The following is an 18321-nucleotide window of genomic DNA, read 5'->3' on the forward strand; positions in this document are numbered from 1 at the left end:
AAAAGCCCATAACTTTCTCAAAAGTTAAGAAAACTGAATGAAATTTTCAGTTATTATAGATTGAAGCATTCTGAAACAAATATGAAACAATCTTTTTAAGAAGGAACTGCAGATGCTGGAAAATCGAAGGTACACAAAAAAGCAGGAGAAACTCAGCAGGTGCAGCAGCATCTATGGAGCGAAGGAAAAAGGCAACGTTTCGGGCCGAACCCCTTCTTCAGAAACAATCTTACTTGGATGACCTGAAATTAAAGCATATAATTAGTTGGTTACCAAATTGTAGCTAATTACAAAATTCAATTACTAGATCTAAACATCTATCCATTTCTTAAGAAAAGGTTAACATTTTTAAATAGCTTAAGTGTCCAAATAACATTCACACAAGAATTCACAATATAACATGATTTTTAAATTGCATTGTCATGAATTTATAGGCCAAATGGAAGGAATTTAGTGTTTTTCACACAGAGAGTGGTGAATCTGTGGAATATTCTGCCACAGAAGGTAGTTGAGGCCAGTTCATTGGCTATATTTAAGAGGGAGTTAGATGTGGCCCTTGTGGCTAAAGGGATCAGGGGATATGGAGAGAAGGCAGGTACAGGATACTGAGTTGGATGATCAGCCATGATCATATTGAATGGCGGTGCTGGCTCGAAGGGCCGAATGGCCTACTCCTGCACCTATTTTCTATGTTTCTATGTTTAATTCCCGTAAATTAATGGGCATTTAAATCATCTTGCGAGTGAGATTTTGTGGATCGCGATCGTTTGGAACGTTGCGGTTGCGGTGAATTTGAACCCCATATCGGCAGGAAAAACACTTCCGGTTCGTATGGGGCCATAATCACATTTTGCTAATGAAATTTGGATTAAAGTAATCCTAAGAAGCAAGTTTATATGTAAATAAAAGACTTACCTTATGTTTTGTCCCCGACGTGAGATCCGTCCCGTTGTCGGCGTTGACGGCATTAGTAGATTTTTATTTTACTCCAACGATTAAATTGTCCAGCAGCAGCTTAGCAGCCTGAGAAAGATTGACTCCGACAGGCAGGGGAAAATGGCATTTAAATCCCGCCCCCCCCCCCTCAAAGGCGCCACAGTCGCGCACACGGCCGGTGGCAGAACTGCAGCGCCGCTGAAGGTAAGTATTGTAACATACCTAGAAAGTGGGACTGAATGACGGTACTGGCTCCGAAGGGCCGAATGGCCTACTCCTGCAACTACGGTCTATGTTTTATGTGCACACTTTTCCCATCCAGTTTTTAAGAGGTTAGAGTTTAAAGAAGAATATAAGTCAGCGGGACAGGCAGCATCTCTGGAGAGAAGGAATGGGTGACATTTCGGGTCGGGACTCTTCTTCAGACTGGTTGGGGATAAGGGAAATGAGACATATAGACCAAAGATCATAGAAGGCTCTTGCTCTAATATCTTTGATATAGACTGTGACGTGGAGATATAGAAAAATGAATGAAAGATATGCAAAAAAGTAACGATGATAAAGGAAACAGGACATTGTAAGCTGTTTGTTGGGTGAAAACCAGAAGCTAATGTGATGGGTGGGGGAGGGATAGAGAGAGAGGGAATGCCGGGGCTACCTGAAGTGAGAGAAATCAAAATTAAGCTGACCAAGCAGAATATGAGCTGCTGTTCCTCCAATTTGCATTTAGCCTCACTCTGACAATGGGGGAGACCCAGGACAGATAGGTCAGTGTGGGAATGGGTAGGAGAATTAAAGTGTTCAACAACCGGGAGATCAGGTTGGTTCATGTGGGCTGAGCGACGATGTTCTGCAAAACGATCGCTCAGTCTGCGTTTGGTCTCGTCGATGTATAAGAGTCCACATCTTGAACAACAGATGCAGTGGATGAGGTTGGAGGAGGTGCAAGTGAACCTCTGCCTAACCTGAAAGAACTGTCCCTGGACGGAGGCGAGGGAGGAGGTATAAGGACAGATGTTGCATCTTCTGCAGTTGCAGGGGAAGGTACCTGGGGAGGGAGTGGGAAGGGTGGGAAGGGATGAGTTAACCAGGGAGTTGCGGAGGGAACGGTCTCTGCGGAAGGAAGAAAGGTAACGGAGATATAGTTTTTTGGATAGGGCCAGTGTTCGCCTGGAACATGGATTGTTCAACGTACCCTACAAAGAGGCATGCATAGCCGGGGCCCATGCAGATGCCCATAACTACGCCTTGGACTTGGAGGTTACTGATTCTGGATGATCAGCCATGATCATATTGAACGGTGGTGCTGTCTTGAAGTGCCGAGTGGCCTACTGCTGCATCTACTGTATTTTCTATCTTCAAAACTTTGTGTGTTTTAGGTTTATCCTTGTCATGTGTACTGAGCTACAGTGAATAGCTTTGCTCTGCATTCCAACCCAACCAGTTTAGTGTCCTTTGAAGGAAGGAACTGCAGATGCTGGTTTACACCCAAGATAGACACAAAATGCTTGAGTCACTCAGCGGGTCAGGCAGCAGCTCCGGATAAAAGGAATGGGTGATGTTTTGGGCCGAGACTCTTCTTCAGACTGTTCCTTGTTTGCTTCGTTGTCACCTTCCACATTTTCCTTGACCTTCGTCCCCTTTGATCTCTCGTTTTTACGCCTTACTCTTCCATACCTCGATCCAAAACGTCACCCATTCCTTCTCTCCAGAGATGCTGCTTGTCCTGTTGAGTCACTCCAGCATTTTGTGTCTTTCTTCGGTGTACCTAGTTTACATTTGGTTTATTATTGTCACGTGTACCGAGTTACAGGGAAAAGCTTTGCTTTGCTTGCTATCCATTGTTTATTCATAGTCGTAGAGTCATACAGATCAGCAACAGTCCCTTCGGTCCAACTTACCCATGCCGACAAACATGCCCCATCTAGTCCAGTCCCACCAGCCCATTAGTTCATTATGGGCTTGTATAAACATGTTATAGTCTGTTTCTTCCAATGTCCGTTTTTTCCCGTGCTTTTTTCGATGTTCTTTCTCCTGTAAACAAGGGTAGACCTCTAATGCTTCTCAATAGCATAGTCCATCATACAAATGTTCCTTTGCTGAGTTGTCTTCATAGGGATTCCGTCTGCAGAAAAAGTCAAATTTGCACTTCCAAAACCAACAGGATAATTCCCACAGGTGTCGGTTATCTAAGTGTACCTGCCGATCGTGCAGACGCAATATCCCATTGCAATAGTCAATCTTGGTGACGTTCCAGAATTCAAAGCCATACGGGCCATTGCACTGTACCACATCTCCTTTGCAGAGGTGAAAGATTCTGCTTGTTTGTCCCTGGACACACTGTCGAATTTTTCCTTCATTTCCCTCCATCTGTAGTAGCATCAGGATGCATAGCAGGATGAATCGCCTCAGTCCAGTAATCAGTCGCATATTCTTAACCATGTAACAAAATAAGGATTCAAAACTAAACATTACGATTCAAAACTAAACTTATAAGGATACAACTAAACTTATAAGAATACAACTAAACTTATAAGGATACAACTCCCAAGCAAAGCAGGAATATAAAAACTAAAAAACTCTAAGTTAAAAATAAAATTACTCTTCTCCCCCCCTTTTGATTGGGCTCCCCAATCAATTTGCAGTGGTGCAGATGAACCCATGCAGCACGACTCTCGACCTTGGAAGCGGTCGGAGTGGTGAGGAGGACCTGGAAGGGACCATCCCAACGTGGGTCCAAGTGCTTATGCGTCCAGTTCTTTTTTTATTTTTTTTAAAGCAAGAAAGAGAAAAAGTGAGATGTGCAAAGATAGAACCCCTAGACTACCAAAGTAGTGTCGCCAAAGAGTGAATAAATGAAAGAAAGAAGAGAGGCATTGAAAAAATAAAATAAAAGGACAAAAAGAGAAAGAATGAAAAAAGTGGTGATATACCTGCCTCACATCCCTCCCCACCCACCTCACCCAACCCGTAATTAGATTTAAATCCAAAGTTGTGTTGTGCCATACTATCCTTGTAATAAATCAATGAATGGTGTCCATGTCTTCGAAAAATGATCTGGTTTTGCTGCCAAGACAAGTCTAATATTTTCAAGATGTAGCGTCTCGGACATGTTTATAATCCACATCTTAAGAGTAGGGACTAATGTATGTTTCCAAAATCTGAGTATTAGTTTTTTCGCCTTGATCAGGCCATAATTAAGGAAACGTCTTTGAAATAATGATAGCTCAGAGCAGGCTTCTGAAGTACCTAGAATGATCAGTTCTGTGTCAGGATCAAATTTTATTTTTAGCGTTTTTGAAAAAATTTCAAAAATTCCTCTCCAGAAATGATGTAACTTTATACAAGAGACAAAAAAATGGGTTATAGTTGCTTCCTGAAGAAGACATTTATCGCAAATGGGAGATACATTTGGAAAGATCTTATTCAGTTTAGACTTTGAATAATATAGTCTGTGCAGTATTTTAAATTGAATTAACGAATGCCTAACGTTGATCGAACAATTGTGTATATATAGAAGATTTTCCTCCCATCTGTCTTGAAAATTTTTTAGGCCAAGTTCACCCTCCCAAGCTCTTCTAAATACTTCTGACGATGGGATTTCTATATTTAAAAGAGTGTTATACAGATGTGATATTAACTTATTTGACTCCGGGTTTCTATTCAAACATTCGTCTAGTGTGTCTGGCAACATAGATTGATAGTCTTGGGTATATGATTTCAGATAGTCTCGAATTTGAAGGTATCTAAAATATTGACTACCTTTCAGATGATATTTCGACTGTAATTCTTGAAATGAGAGAAGAGTTCCCATCTCATAAAGATCTCAGAATTTTTTGATTCCTGATCTTTCCCAATTTGTGAACGTTTTGTCTAAAATAGATGGCTTGAACAAAGGATTGCTGGCAATTGGTGAGAGAAGAGATACATTTCTCAGTTTAAGGGTTGACTTCACTTGTCTCCAGATTCGTAGGGTACTGTCGATAATCTGATTTTTCTCATATTGTGGTTTCTTCAAATTTATTGGAGAGAGAAAGATCGCGCCTACATTAAAAGGCGAGCAATCCTCTCTCTCCATTGGGGAGAGCCAGTCCACCAATTTCTTTGGGTTTACATAGATGCCGTTTATGGATTCTATGTGTTTTATAATCCCAAATAAAGTTTGTGATCAGAGAATCAAGTTTTTTTTTTTAAATTTAGGAAGGTAAATCGGTATTGATTGAAATAAGTACAGGATTTGTGGGAGGAAGATCTTTATGGCATTTATTCTGCCTATGAGAGACATCGGAAGTGTTTTCCAAAATTGAGTAAGGACATTTAGTTTAGTAACTAAAGGAGGAAAGTTCGCTTGAAATAAAGAAGTGTATTTTCTGGTTACATGAACACCAAGATATTTAAATTTTTCCGTAGCAATTCTGAAAGGGAATTTTAGGAGGTGTGTCGGCTCTTGAGGTTTTATTGACATAATTTCACTTTTGTTCCAATTTATTCAATATCCTGAAAAGGAACCGAATTCCTCTATAAGATTTAATATACTTGGAATGCTAACTTGGGAATTGGTGATATAGATTAACACATCATCTGCATATAATCGATATGGGTAGAGCTGCGAAACACTAAGGGGCAGAAATCGCTAGTGGGAGTTGTGTACAGGCCACCTAACAGTAGTAGTGGAGTTGGGGATGGCATCAAACAGGAAATTAGAAATGTGTGCAACAAAGATAAAACAGTTATAATGGGTGACTTCAATCTACATATAGATTGGGTGAATCAAATTGGCAGGGGTGCTGAGGAAGAGGATTTCTTGGAATGTATGCGGGATAGTTTTCTAAACCCAACATGTAGAGGAACCAATGAGAGAGCAGGCTATTCTAGACTGGGTATTGAGTAATGAGGAAGGGTTAGTTAGCAGTCTTGTTGTGCGTGGCCCCTTGGGCAAGAGTGACCATAATATGGTTGAGTTCTTCATTAGGATGGAGAGTGACATTGTTAATTCAGAAAAAAGGGTCCTGAACTTAAAGAAAGGTAACTTTGAGGGTATGAGACGTGAATTGGCCAAGATTGACTGGCAATTGATTCTTAAAGGGTTGACGGTGGATATGCAATGGAAGGCATTTAAAGACTGCATGGATGAACTAAAAAAATTGTTCATCCCAGGTACACAAAAATGCTGGAGAAACTCAGCGGGTGCAGCAGCATCTATGGAGCGAAGGAAATAGGCGACGTTTCGGGCCTTCTCCCCCCCACCCCCGTTCTTCAGACTGATGGGGGGTGGGGGGGAGAAGGAAGGAAAAAGGGAGGAGGAGGAGCCCGAGGGCGGGGGGATGGGAGGAGACAGCTCGAGGGTTAAGGAAGGGGAGGAGACAGCAAGGGCTAGCAAAATTGGGAGAATTCAAGGTTCATGCCATCCGGATGCAAGCAACCCAGGCGAAATATGAGGTGCTGTTCCTCCAATTTCCGGTGTTGCTCACTCTGGCAATGGAGGAGACCCAGGACAGAGAGGTCGGATTGGGAATGGGAGGGGGAGTTGAAGTGCTGAGCCACCGGGAGTTCAGGTAGGTTATTGCGGACTGAGCGGAGGTGTTCGGCGAAATGATCGCCCAACCTCCGCTTAGTCTCCCCGATGTAAATCAGCTGACATCTAGAGCAGCGGATGCAGTAGATGAGGTTGGAGGAGATACAGGTGAACCTTTGTCGCACCTGGAACGACTGCTTGGGTCCTTGAATAGAGTCGCGGGGGGCGGTGAAGGGACAGGTGTTGCATTTCTTGCGGTTGCAACGGAAAGTGCCCGGGGAGGGGGTGGTACGGGAGGGAAGGGAAGAATTGACAAGGGAGTTGCGGAGGGAGCGGTCTTTGCGGAAGGCAGACATAGGGGGAGATGGGAAGATGTGGCGAGTGGTGGGGTCACGTTGGAGGTGGCGGAAATGGCGGAGGATTATTTGTTGTATTTGCCGGCTGGTGGGGTGAAAGGTGAGGACTAGGGGGACTCTGCCCTTGTTGCGAGTGCGGGGATGGAGAGAGAGAGCAGTGTTGCGGGGTATGGATGAGACCCTGGTGCGAGCCTCATCTATGGTGGCGGAGGGGAATCCCCGTTCCCTGAAGAACGAGGACATTTCCGATGCCCTGGTGTGGAACGTCTCATCCTGGGCGCAGATGCGGCGTAGGCGGAGGAATTGGGAGTAGGGGATGGAGTCTTTACAGGGGGCAGGGTGGGAAGGCGTGTAGTCCAGATAGCCATGTGAGTCAGTTGGTTTGTAGTGTATGTCGGTCAGAAGTCTGACCCCTGCGATGGAGATGGTGAGGTCAACGAATGGTAGGGAAGTGTCGGAAATGGTCCAGGTGTATTGGAGTGCCGGATGGAAGTTGGTGGTGAAGTGGATGAAGTCAGTGAGTTGTGTGTGGGTGCAGGAGGTGGCCCCAAAGCAGTCGTCAATGTAACGGAGGTAGAGGTCGGGGATGGGGCCCTGGTATGTATTGAACAAGGATTGTTCAACGTACCCGACAAAGAGGCAGGCGTAGCTGGGGCCCATGCGTGTGCCCATAGCTACGCCTTGTGTTTGGAGGAAATGGGAGGAGTCAAACGTGAAGTTGTTGAGGGTGAGGACCAACTCCGCTAGGCGGAGGAGAGTGTCAGTGGCTGGGTATAGGTTGCTCCTCTGGTCGAGGAAGAACCGGAGGGCTCCGAGGCCTTCCTGGTGGGGGATGGAGGTGTAGAGTGACTGGACATCCATGGTGAAGATGAGGGGGTGAGGGCCTAGAGAGTGGAATGCGTGGAGGCGGCGGAGAGTGTCTGAGGTGTCTAGAACATAGGTGGGAAGGGATTTGACCAAGGGGGATAGTATGGAGTCAAGGTATGTGGAGATGAGTTCGGTGGGGCACGAACACGCAGAGACAATGGGTCTGCCGGGAGAGCCGGGTTTGTGGATTTTGGGGAGAAGGTAAAAACGGGCCGTGCGGGGCTGGGGAACGATGAGGTTGGAAGCTTGGTCGGGCAGGGCGTGGGAATTGATGAAGTCGGTGATGGTGCTAGATATGGTGGCCTGGTGCTCGTCAGTGGGGTCATGGTCCAAGGGTAAGTAGCGAGGTAGGTGTCCGAGAGTTGGCGCGTGGCCTCAGCTTTGTAGAGATCGACGTGCCAGACTGACCACGGCACCTCCCTTGTCGGCTGGTTTGATAACCCAATCTGGGTTTTTGCGGAGTGATTCAATGGCAGTGCGTTCAGGGGGGGAGAGATTGGAGTGAGACAGGGGAGTGGAGAAGTTGAGGCGGTTGACGTCGCGGCGGCAGTTCTGGATAAAGAGTTCCAGAGCCGGGACGTTATGAGAGGGGTTCCACGAGGAGGGGCACCGTTGGAGACGGGAAAAAGGGGTCATCATTGGGGGGCGAGGACTCCTTCCCATGGAAGTGCGCTGTGAGGCGGAGGCGACGGTAGAAGCGTTCCAAGTCATGGAGGGCGCGGAACTCATTGAGATGGGGACGGAGGGGGACAAAGGTAAGACCTCTGCTGAGGACAGACCGTTCGGTGTGGGAGAGGGGGAGGTCGGGGGGGATAGTGAACACCCGGCAGGGATGGGAGTTGGGGCCAGAGGAAGGCAGGTGGGTGGACTGGGGACGGGGCGATGTGTAGGGGGGGGGGTTGTGGGTGTTGGAGGGGTGGTGGGTGGTCAGGGGGTGGGGGGGTGAGAGGGCTGTAATGTGGGTGGGGAAGAGCGGGGGTGACATAGTTGGAGGGGGATGGGGGAGAGTCAGTGGAACAGCCACTGAGGTTAGCAAGGCTGGGCAGACGGGCGCTAGGACCCAGTGGAGTTAAGCCCAGGAGAGTGGGAGTAAGCAGCGTGGAGGCTCCAGGCCCAGTGCAGAGTCCAGGCTCCAGGTAAGGCGACGGCTGTGGGTTGCTGGAGGGGGGTGGAGTGGCGCGGGTCACCGGACCTGACGGTCGCAGTCCAGTGGCGCGGGTCACCGGACCCGACGGTCAGAGTCCCGTGGCAATTGAGTTGGGGTCCGCAGGCGATGCGTGGGAGGTCCCGGTGGGTGGATAGTCGGCGGGGCGGCGCAGGTCGGCCATAGCGGTGGGGCGGCGAGATGAGTCTGGTGCGTTGCGGCGGCCATGTTGGGGGAGCCCCGGTCCGGCGGCGATGCCGGGTAGGTCATCCCAGTTTGGCAAAAGAATAGATCAGGGAAGGTAGTGCATCCGTGGATAACAAGGGAAATCAGGGATAGTATCAAAACAAAAGATGAAGCGTACAAATGAGCCAGAAAAAGCAGCCTACCTGAGGACTGGGAGAAATTCAGTCCAGCAGAGGAGGACAAAGGGCTTAATTAGGAAAGGGAAAATAGATTATGAAAGAAAACTGGCAGGGAACATAAAAACTGACTGCAAAAGTTTTTATAGATATGTGAAGAGAAAGAGATTAGTTAAAAGAAATGTAGGTCCCTTGCAGTCAGAAACGGGTGAATTGATCATGGGGAACAAGGACATGGCAGACCAATTGAATAACTACTTTGGTTCCGTCTTCACTATGGAAGACATAAATAATCTGCCGGAAATAGCAGGGGACCGCGGGTCAAATGAGATGGAGGAACTGAGTGAAATCCAGGTTAGCCGGGAAGTGGTGTTAGGTAAATTCAATGGATTAAAGGCCGATAAATTCCCAGGGCCAGATAGGCTGCATACCAGAGTACTTAAGGAAGTAGCCAGAGAAATAGTGGATGCATTAGTGATAATTTTTCAAAACTCTTTAGATTCTGGAGTAGTTCCTGAGGACTGGAGGGTAGCTATTCTTAACCCCACTTTTTAAAAAGGGAGGGAGAGAGAAAACGGGGAATTACAGACCAGTTAGTCCAACATCGGTAGTGGGGAAACTGCTAGAGTCAGTTATTAAAGATGGGATAGCAGCACATTTGGAAAGTGGTGAAATCATTGGATAAAGTCAGCATGGATTTACGAAAGGTAAATCATGTCTGACGAATCTTATAGAATTTTTCGAGGATGTAACTAGTAGTAAGGGAGAACCAGTGGATGTGATATATCTGGACTTTCAGAAGGCTTTCAACAAGGTCCCACATAAGAGATTAGTATACAAACTTAAAGCACACAGTATTGGGGGTTCAGATTGGTGTGGATAGAGAACTGGCTGGCAAACAGGAAGCAAAGTGTAGGAGCAAATGGGTCCTTTTCAGAATGGCAGGCAGTGACTAGTGGGGTACCGCAAGGCTCAGTGCTGGGACCCCAGCTATTTACAATATATATTAATGACTAGACCAAGTGCAGACCCATTGGGTCTGTTCCCCCAACGTGCGGTTGTGGGGGGGGGAGGCGGCATGCAGCGTCACACACACTAACTATCCCATCCCCCCCCCGCACACATGCTAATTACCCCCTTGATATTATATTAATATTATTAATTTGCTCCTTTCACCCCATTACCACCCTATCTACTGACGCATAGCCCCCAACGCAGTCACATCTAGAGAGGGGGGGGGCGGGGGTAGAGAGTGAGGGCAGAGAGAGAAGGGGCAGAGACAGAGAGAGAGGCAGAGACAGAGGGGCAAGAGGGAGAGGGGGTGGAGGGGAGGCGAAGAGGGAGGGTGGGTGAGGGGGGAAAACGTGGCGGAGGAGGGGAGAGAGGGAGGGGAGGAGAGAGAGAGGGGAGGGGAGGAGAGGGGGTGAGAGTGAGGGGGAGAGAGAGGGGGTGCATGAGAGGGGGTGCGGGGAGTTGGGGATCAGGGTGGAGGGAAGAGGGGAAGAGGGTAGGGGTGTGGGGGAGGGTTAGGGGGGTTTAGGGGAGGGAGGGTGAGGGGAAGAAGGGGAGAAAGTGGGGAGAGAGAGAGGGGGTGGTGAGAGGGGGGGGAGGTGGAGGGAGGGGGGAGAGGTGGTGGCAGGGAGGGGGGGGGGGGAGGGTGGGAGGGAGGGGGTAGAGGGGTGGGGGAGGGGTGGGGGAGGGGAGGGGGGAGTGAGCGGGAGAGAGGGTGGGGGGGGGAGGAGGGAGGAGGGGGGAGCAGAGAGAGAGAGGAGAGCGAGGGGGGGGGGGGGGGGGGAGGGGGGGAGGGGGGGGGGAGGGGGGGGGGGAAGGAGAGAGAGGGGGAGAGAGAGGGAGGCCGAGGTGGGGAAGAGAGGAGGGAGAGAGAGAGAGTGCCTTTTTACTTCAACCCAAACCTCCCAAACAACCATTTGCAGGCAGTGCCTTTTTACTTCAAACCAACCATATTTTCATTTTCAAACCACATTAAGGGCACTCACAGTTGAGTAGACATATGTTCAGTGTTATTCAGAGCTCAGAGAGACGTGACCTCCATCTTGCAAAGACTGATTGAGGCACACCACTTCCTGGTTTTCTAGTCCCTCCCCCTCCATCCAGCAGGGGCAGCAGAGAGAATGGTGCCTGTGCCACGCAGGATTACTGCCTGTGCCACGCGACAGTGAGAGTAGGAATGGAGCGAGGTGGAGGATAAATGCGTGGATGAGGGACTGGTGCAGTGGGTATGGATTCAAGTTTCTGGATCATTGGGACCTCTTTTGGGGAAGGTGCGACCTGTACAGAAAGGACGGGTTGCACTTGAACTCAAGGGGGACCAATGTCCTGGTGGGGAGATTTGCGAAGGCTACTGGGGAGACTTTAAACTAGTATGGTTGGGGGGAGGGACTCAAATTGGGAAAGCTAGCAGTCAGTGTGTGAAGCAGGGGTCAGAGAATGGTAGCACTCTGACCCAAAATGTAGGGGAGAGAGAAGAAAAAGAAAATAATCAGAGAATAAGAGAGGGTGGGTTTCTTAAATGTGTATATTTTAATGCTAGGAGCATTGTAAGAAAAGTGGATGAACTTAGAGCCTGGATTGACACCTGGAAGTATGATGTTGTGGCGATCAGTGAAACATGGTTGCAGGAGGGCTGTGATTGGAAACTAAATATTCCAGGATTTCGTTGCTTCAGGTGTGATAGAATTGGAGGAGCAAGAGGTGGAGGTGTTGCATTGCTTATCAGGGAAGATATTACAGCAGTGCTTTGGCAGGATAGATTAGAGGGATCGTCTAGGGAGGCTATTTGGGTGGAACTGAGAAATGGGAAAGGGGTAGCAACACTTATAGGGGTGTATTATAGACCGCCAAATGGGGAGCGAGAATTGGAAGAGCAAATATGTAAGGAGATAGCAGATATTAGTAGTAAGCACAAGGTAGTGATTGTGGGAGATTTCAATTTTCCACACATAGACTGGGAAACACATTCTGTAAATGGGCTGGATGGGTTGGAGTTTGTAAAATGTGTGCAGGATAGTTTTTTGCAACAATACATAGTAGTACATACTAGAGAAGGGGCGGTACTGGACCTCCTGTTAGGAAATGAGATGGGTCAGGTGGCAGAGGCATGCGTTGGGGAACAGTTCGGGTCCAGTGATCACAATACCATTAGTTTCAATATAATTATGGAGAGGGACAAAACTGGACCTAGGGTTGAGATTTTTGATTGGAGAAAGGCTAACTTTGAGGAGATGCGAAAGGATTTAAAAGGAGTAAATTGGGACAGTTTGTTTTATGGGAAAGATGTGGAAGAGAAATGGAGTACATTTAAAGGTGTAATTTTAAGAGTACAGAATCTTTATGTCCCTGTTCGGTTGAAAGGAAATCGTAAAAATTGTAAAGAGCCATGGTTTTCAAGGGAAATTGGACACTTGGTTCGGAAAAAGAGGGAGATCTACAATAGTTATAGGCAGCATGGTGTAAATGAGGTGTTTGAGGAGTATAAAGAATGTAAAAAGAATCTTAAGAAAGAAATTAGAAAAGCTAAAAGAAGATATGAGGTTGATTTGGCAAGTAAGGTAAAAGTAAATCCGAAGGGTTTCTACCGCTATATTAATAGCAAAAGGATAAAGAGGGATAAAATTGGTCCATTAGAGAGTCAGAGTGGCCAACTATCTGCAGAGCCAAAAGAGATGGGGGAGATATTGAACAGTTTCTTTTCTTCGGTATTCACCAAGGAGAAGGATATTGAATTATGTGAGGTAAGGGAAACAAGTAGAGTAGCTATGGAAACTATGAGGATCAAAGAAGAGGAAGTACTGACACTTTTGAGAAATATAAAAGTGGATAAGTCTCCAGGTCCGGACAGGATATTCCCTAGGACATTGAGGGAAGTTAGTGTAGAAATAGCAGGGGCTATGGCAGAAATATTTCAAATGTCATTAGAAACGGGAATAGTGCCGGAGGATTGGCGTACTGCGCATGTTGTTCCATTGTTTAAAAAGGGGTCTAAGAGTAAACCTAGCAATTATAGACCTGTTAGTTTGACGTCAGTGGTGGGCAAATTAATGGAAAGAATACTTAGAGATAATATATATAAGCATCTTGATAAACAGGGTCTGATTAGGAACAGTCAACATGGATTTGTGCCTGGAAGGTCATGTTTAACTAATCTTCTTGAATTTTTTGAAGATGTTACTCGGGAAATTGATGAGGGTAAAGCAGTGGATGTTGTGTATATGGACTTCAGTAAGGCCTTTGACAAGGTTCCTCATGGAAGGTTGGTTAAGAAGGTTCAATGGTTGGGTATTAATGGTGGAGTAGCAAGATGGATTCAACAGTGGCTGAATGGGAGATGCCAGAGAGTAATGGTGGATGGTTGTTTGTCAGGTTGGAGGCCAGTGACGAGTGGGGTGCCACAGGGATCTGTGTTGGGTCCACTGTTGTTTGTCATGTACATCAATGATCTGGACGATGGTGTGGTAAATTGGATTAGTAAGTATGCAGATGATACTAAGATAGGTGGGGTTGCGGGTAATGAAGTAGAGTTTCAAAGTCTACAGAGAGATTTATGCCAGTTGGAAGAGAGGGCTGAAAGATAGCAGATGGAGTTTAATGCTGATAAGTGTGAGGTGCTACATCTTGGCAGGACAAATCAAATAGGACGTACATGGTAAATGGTAGGGAATTGAAGAATGTAGGTGAACAGAGGGATCTGGGAATAACTGTGCACAGTTCCCTGAAAGTGGAATCTCATGTAGATAGGGTGGTAAAGAAAGCTTTTGGTGTGCTGGCCTTTATAAATCAGAGCATTGAGTATAGAAGTTGGGATGTAATGTTAAAATTGTACAAGGCATTGGTGAGGCCAATTCTGGAGTATGGTGTACAATTTTGGTCGCCTAATTATAGGAAGGATGTCAACAAAATAGAGAGAGTACAGAGGAGATTTACTAGAATGTTGCCTGGGTTTCAGCAACTAAGTTACAGAGAAAGGTTGAACAAGTTAGGGCTTTATTCTTTGGAGCGCAGAAGGTTAAGAGGGGACTTGATAGAGGTTTTTAAAATGATGAGAGGGATAGACAGAGTTGACGTGGAAAAGCTTTTCCCACTGAGAGTAGGGAAGATTCAAACAAGGGGACATGACTTGAGAATTAAGGGACTGAAGTTTAAGGGTAACATGAGGGGGAACTTCTTTACTCAGAGAGTGGTAGCTGTGTGGAATGAGCTTCCAGTGAAGGTGGTGGAGGCAGGTTCATTTTTATCATTTAAAAATAAATTGGATAGTTATATGGATAGGAAAGGAATGGAGGGTTATGGTCTGAGCGCAGGTATATGGGACTAGGGGAGATTATGTGTTCGGCACGGACTAGAAGGGTCGAGATGGCCTGTTTCCGTGCTGTAATTGTTATATGGTTATATGGTTAATGGTGAATTTTTAAAAAACATTAATATCTCTCTGATTTTTCATCGATGGGAAAAATCCTCTGGTCCAGGAAGGCAGACGTGGGCTCTGAGCGAGGTGGCCAAAAATGACGGCCGTAGGTGGCGGCGTTCTCTCGGAAATCGCAGCACCGTGGGCCAAATGCGGACTTTTAGTAATATAGATTTGGACGAGGGAATTGAATGCAACATCTCCAAGTTTGCGGATAACACGATGCTGGGGGGCAGTGTTAGCTGTGAGGAGGATGCTAGGAGGCTGCAAGGTGACTTGGATAGGCTGGGTGAGTGGGCAAATGCATGGCAGATGCAGTATAATGTGGATAAATGTGAGGTTATCTACTTTGGTAGCAAAAACAGGAAAGTAGACTATTATCTAAATGGTGGCCGATTAGGAAAAGGGGAGATGCAATGAGACCTGGGTGTCATGGTACACCAGTCATTGAAAGTAGGCATGCAGGAGCAGCAGGCAGTGAAGAAAGCGAATGGTATGTTAGCATTCATAGCAAAAGGATTTGAGTATAGGAGCAGGGAGGTTTTACTGCAGTTGTACAGGGTCTTGGTGAGACCACACCTGGAGAATTGCGTACAGTTTTTGTCTACAAATCTGAGGAAAGACATTCTTGCCATAGAGGGAGTACAGAGAAGGTTCACCAGACTGATTCCTGGGATGTCAGGACTTTCATATGAAGAAAGACTGGATAGACTCGGCTTGTACTCGCTAGAATTTAGAAGATTGAGGGGGGATCTTATAGAAACTTACAAAATTCTTAAGAGGTTGCACAGGCTAGATGCAGGAAGATTGTTCCCGATGTTGGGGAAGTCCAGGACAAGGGGTCACAGTTTGAAGATAGAGGGGAAATCCTTTAGGACCGAGATGAGAAAAACATGGTGAATCTCTGGAACTCTCTGCCACAGAAGGTAGTTGAGGCCAGTTCATTGGCTATATGAGGGAGTTAGATGTGGCCCTTGTGGCTAAAGGGATTAGGGGGTATGGAGAGAAGGCAGGTACAGGATACTGAGTTGGATGATCAGCCATGATCATATTGAATGGCGGTGCAGGCTTGAAGGGCCGAATGGCCTACTCCTGCACCTATTTTCTATGTTTCTATGTAATGATATTTTATTATTGGAGTATTTAGTGTTGTAGCCATGAATATTCGGATGTACTCTTATACTTTCCGCCAAAGGTTCAATCGCAAGGGCAAATAACAGGGGTGATAATGCACAATGCTGTCTATTGCCCCTGGATAGCTGAAATTTAGGTGAGAATATATGATTAGTCAGTATTCTGGCAGTCGGCCTATCATATAACTATTTTATCCATGAAATGAAATGTTCTCCCAACTGGAATTTTTGCAATACTGTAAAAAGATATTTCCATTCTACTTGATCAAATGCTTTTTCTGCGTCTAATGAATTAATTGACAAATCTTCTTTTATCGTTCTATGTGAGTACATTATGTTAAACAGGCGTCTCAAATTATTAAGCGAGTGTCTCTTGGGTATAAACCCAGTTTGATCAGAGTGTATTCATTTATTAACGTATTTACTTAATCTTCTTGCCAGAGCTTTGCTAATATTCTCTGGTCTGTATTTAACAGGGCAATTGCTCTGTATGATCCCGGATCTTCCAGATCTTTATCTTTTTGGGGTATAAGTGTAATAGTTGATTCGGCTTCGGTTTGTGCTAGCGTCAGTTCTTTAAATGCGTGTATATAAAGGTTATGTAAATGCGGGAAGATTATCTCGTAAAATCTTTTATAAAATTCATTACTAAACCTGTCTGGGCCTGGTATTTTACCATTCTTTAATGAATTGATATAGTCCCTTCTATTTCTTTAATTGAAATCTGTGCTCCTAATTCTTCTCGTTCCACCGCATTAACTGTCAGAAGATTACAGTTATCAAGAAAGTTTGTAGTTTTTCTAATTTCTGTTGATGTTTTGGATGTATATAAGTTTTGATAGAATTGGGCAAATCTTTCGTTAATGTCTCTTGGAAGTGTAAACAATTCACCTTTATCTGATCTGATATTTTGAATAGTATGGTCCTTTTCCACTTTTCTCCACTGGCGTGCTAGAGGTTTGTGTGGTTTGTCGCCAAATTCAAAATGTTCCTGTTTAGTAATTTGAAATAATCTGATAACTCTTGCAGAGAGAATTTGATTTAGCTTGAATTTTAATACTGCTATCATATTATGTTTATCCATAGACGGATCTGTCGCGTTTTCTGAGTCCAGCTGGACGCGTAAGATGGAATTATTTTTTGAGACCAATGATACTCCAGGTATTTTGCCCTCGTTATTATGGGAATCTTTTAAGGCTTTTATTAGAGGTTTTTCTAGTTGCAATTGTTCCATCCTATTCTTTTTGTTTTGATATGCTTGATATGAAATGATAGAACCTCTAATAAAAGCCTTAAAAGATTCCCATAATAACGAGGGCAAAATACCTGGAGTATCATTGGTCTCAAAAAAGAATTCCATCTTACGCGTCCAGTTCCTGACCAGCACATAGCAACATGGCTCAATATTAGATGGAACTTTGACCGTTGGATCCTCACCATATGCAGCCTTGACCTGTGAATGAGAAGTTCGCAAAGCACGGGTTAAAGTTAATACATAGGATGTCATTTCCTCAGTCATCGGGTGGAAATGAACCGTTGCAGGGGCAAGGTCATACCATGGCGTCCATAAAGGTCGACCATATATGATTTCCACAGGCGTTAGTCGTGCCGTACCAGAAGGAGTGGTCCGTATCCTGAAAAAGAGCTACAGGAAGCAGTTTTAACCATGATAAGCCAGTCTGTGCCACTAATTTTGCTAATTTGGTTTACAAAGTCTGATTTGCCCGTTCCACCAATCCGGTGGCCTGAGGTCGATACGCACAATGGAGCTGTTGATGTATCTGTAATTTTTGGCACATTTCTTTGTTTACTGCAGCAATAAAATGAGGACCATTAACTGAACTTAAACGCGCAGGAACACCGAATCGCAGTATGATTTCGCGTAACAATATTTTTACAATGGTAGAGGCCTTATTGTCAGTGGTCGCGCATGCTTCAATCCATTTACTGAAAACATCGACAATTACAAGAACATACTTATAACACTGACATCTTTTCAACTCAATGTAGTCCATTTGCAAGGTCTCAAAGGGACCTGCTGGTAAAGGGGTCTTACCTGGTTCACTGGACAAGCCCTTATCTGGATTATGCTGCTGGCAAATCAGACATCGCTGGCTGATACATTGGGACAAGTCCAGAAGTTTCGGATGCCACCAGATCTCTAAAAGCATATCACTTACGGCCTTGGCACCACACTGAGTTGCAAAGTGTACACATTCAATAACCCACAACGCAAGCTCGTCAGACATACAAGTCTGTCCGGCAGGCATAACCTATAAGCTAGTGACAGGATCGTACACACAACCCTGGTCCTGCCACAGCTGTTTTACCTGTGCAGGAGCGTCCTCCTGCATTTAAAGTACTTCCTGGATGGTTGGCATTCCTTTTTTCAAGGGAGACTTATTCCTAGTAGAATTTTTAGTCTGCCTCATCATGTGGGGCACAACAATTTGGTGACTCCTAAAAGCTTTCTTAGCTGCCTCATTGGCAAGGCAATTTCCTATGTCTCTGGGGCTTTGGCCTATAGTATGGCTGCAGAACTAATTTTGGTTTCATATCCAAAACCTTTGATATATCGATTGGCTG

The 18321-nt window shown here is 45.6% G+C and overlaps 1 protein-coding gene across 2 annotated transcripts in view; it reads left to right on the forward strand.

The window, feature by feature from the left end:
• The window catches only part of kif9 (kinesin family member 9), a 129065-nt gene that overhangs the window by 678 nt on the left and 110066 nt on the right, over positions 1–18321 (forward strand). The gene's annotated exons all lie outside the window — the stretch shown is intronic.

This window comes from Amblyraja radiata, chromosome 4 (assembly GCF_010909765.2).
Source record: "Amblyraja radiata isolate CabotCenter1 chromosome 4, sAmbRad1.1.pri, whole genome shotgun sequence".
In the NCBI taxonomy this organism is placed as follows: domain Eukaryota; kingdom Metazoa; phylum Chordata; class Chondrichthyes; order Rajiformes; family Rajidae; genus Amblyraja; species Amblyraja radiata.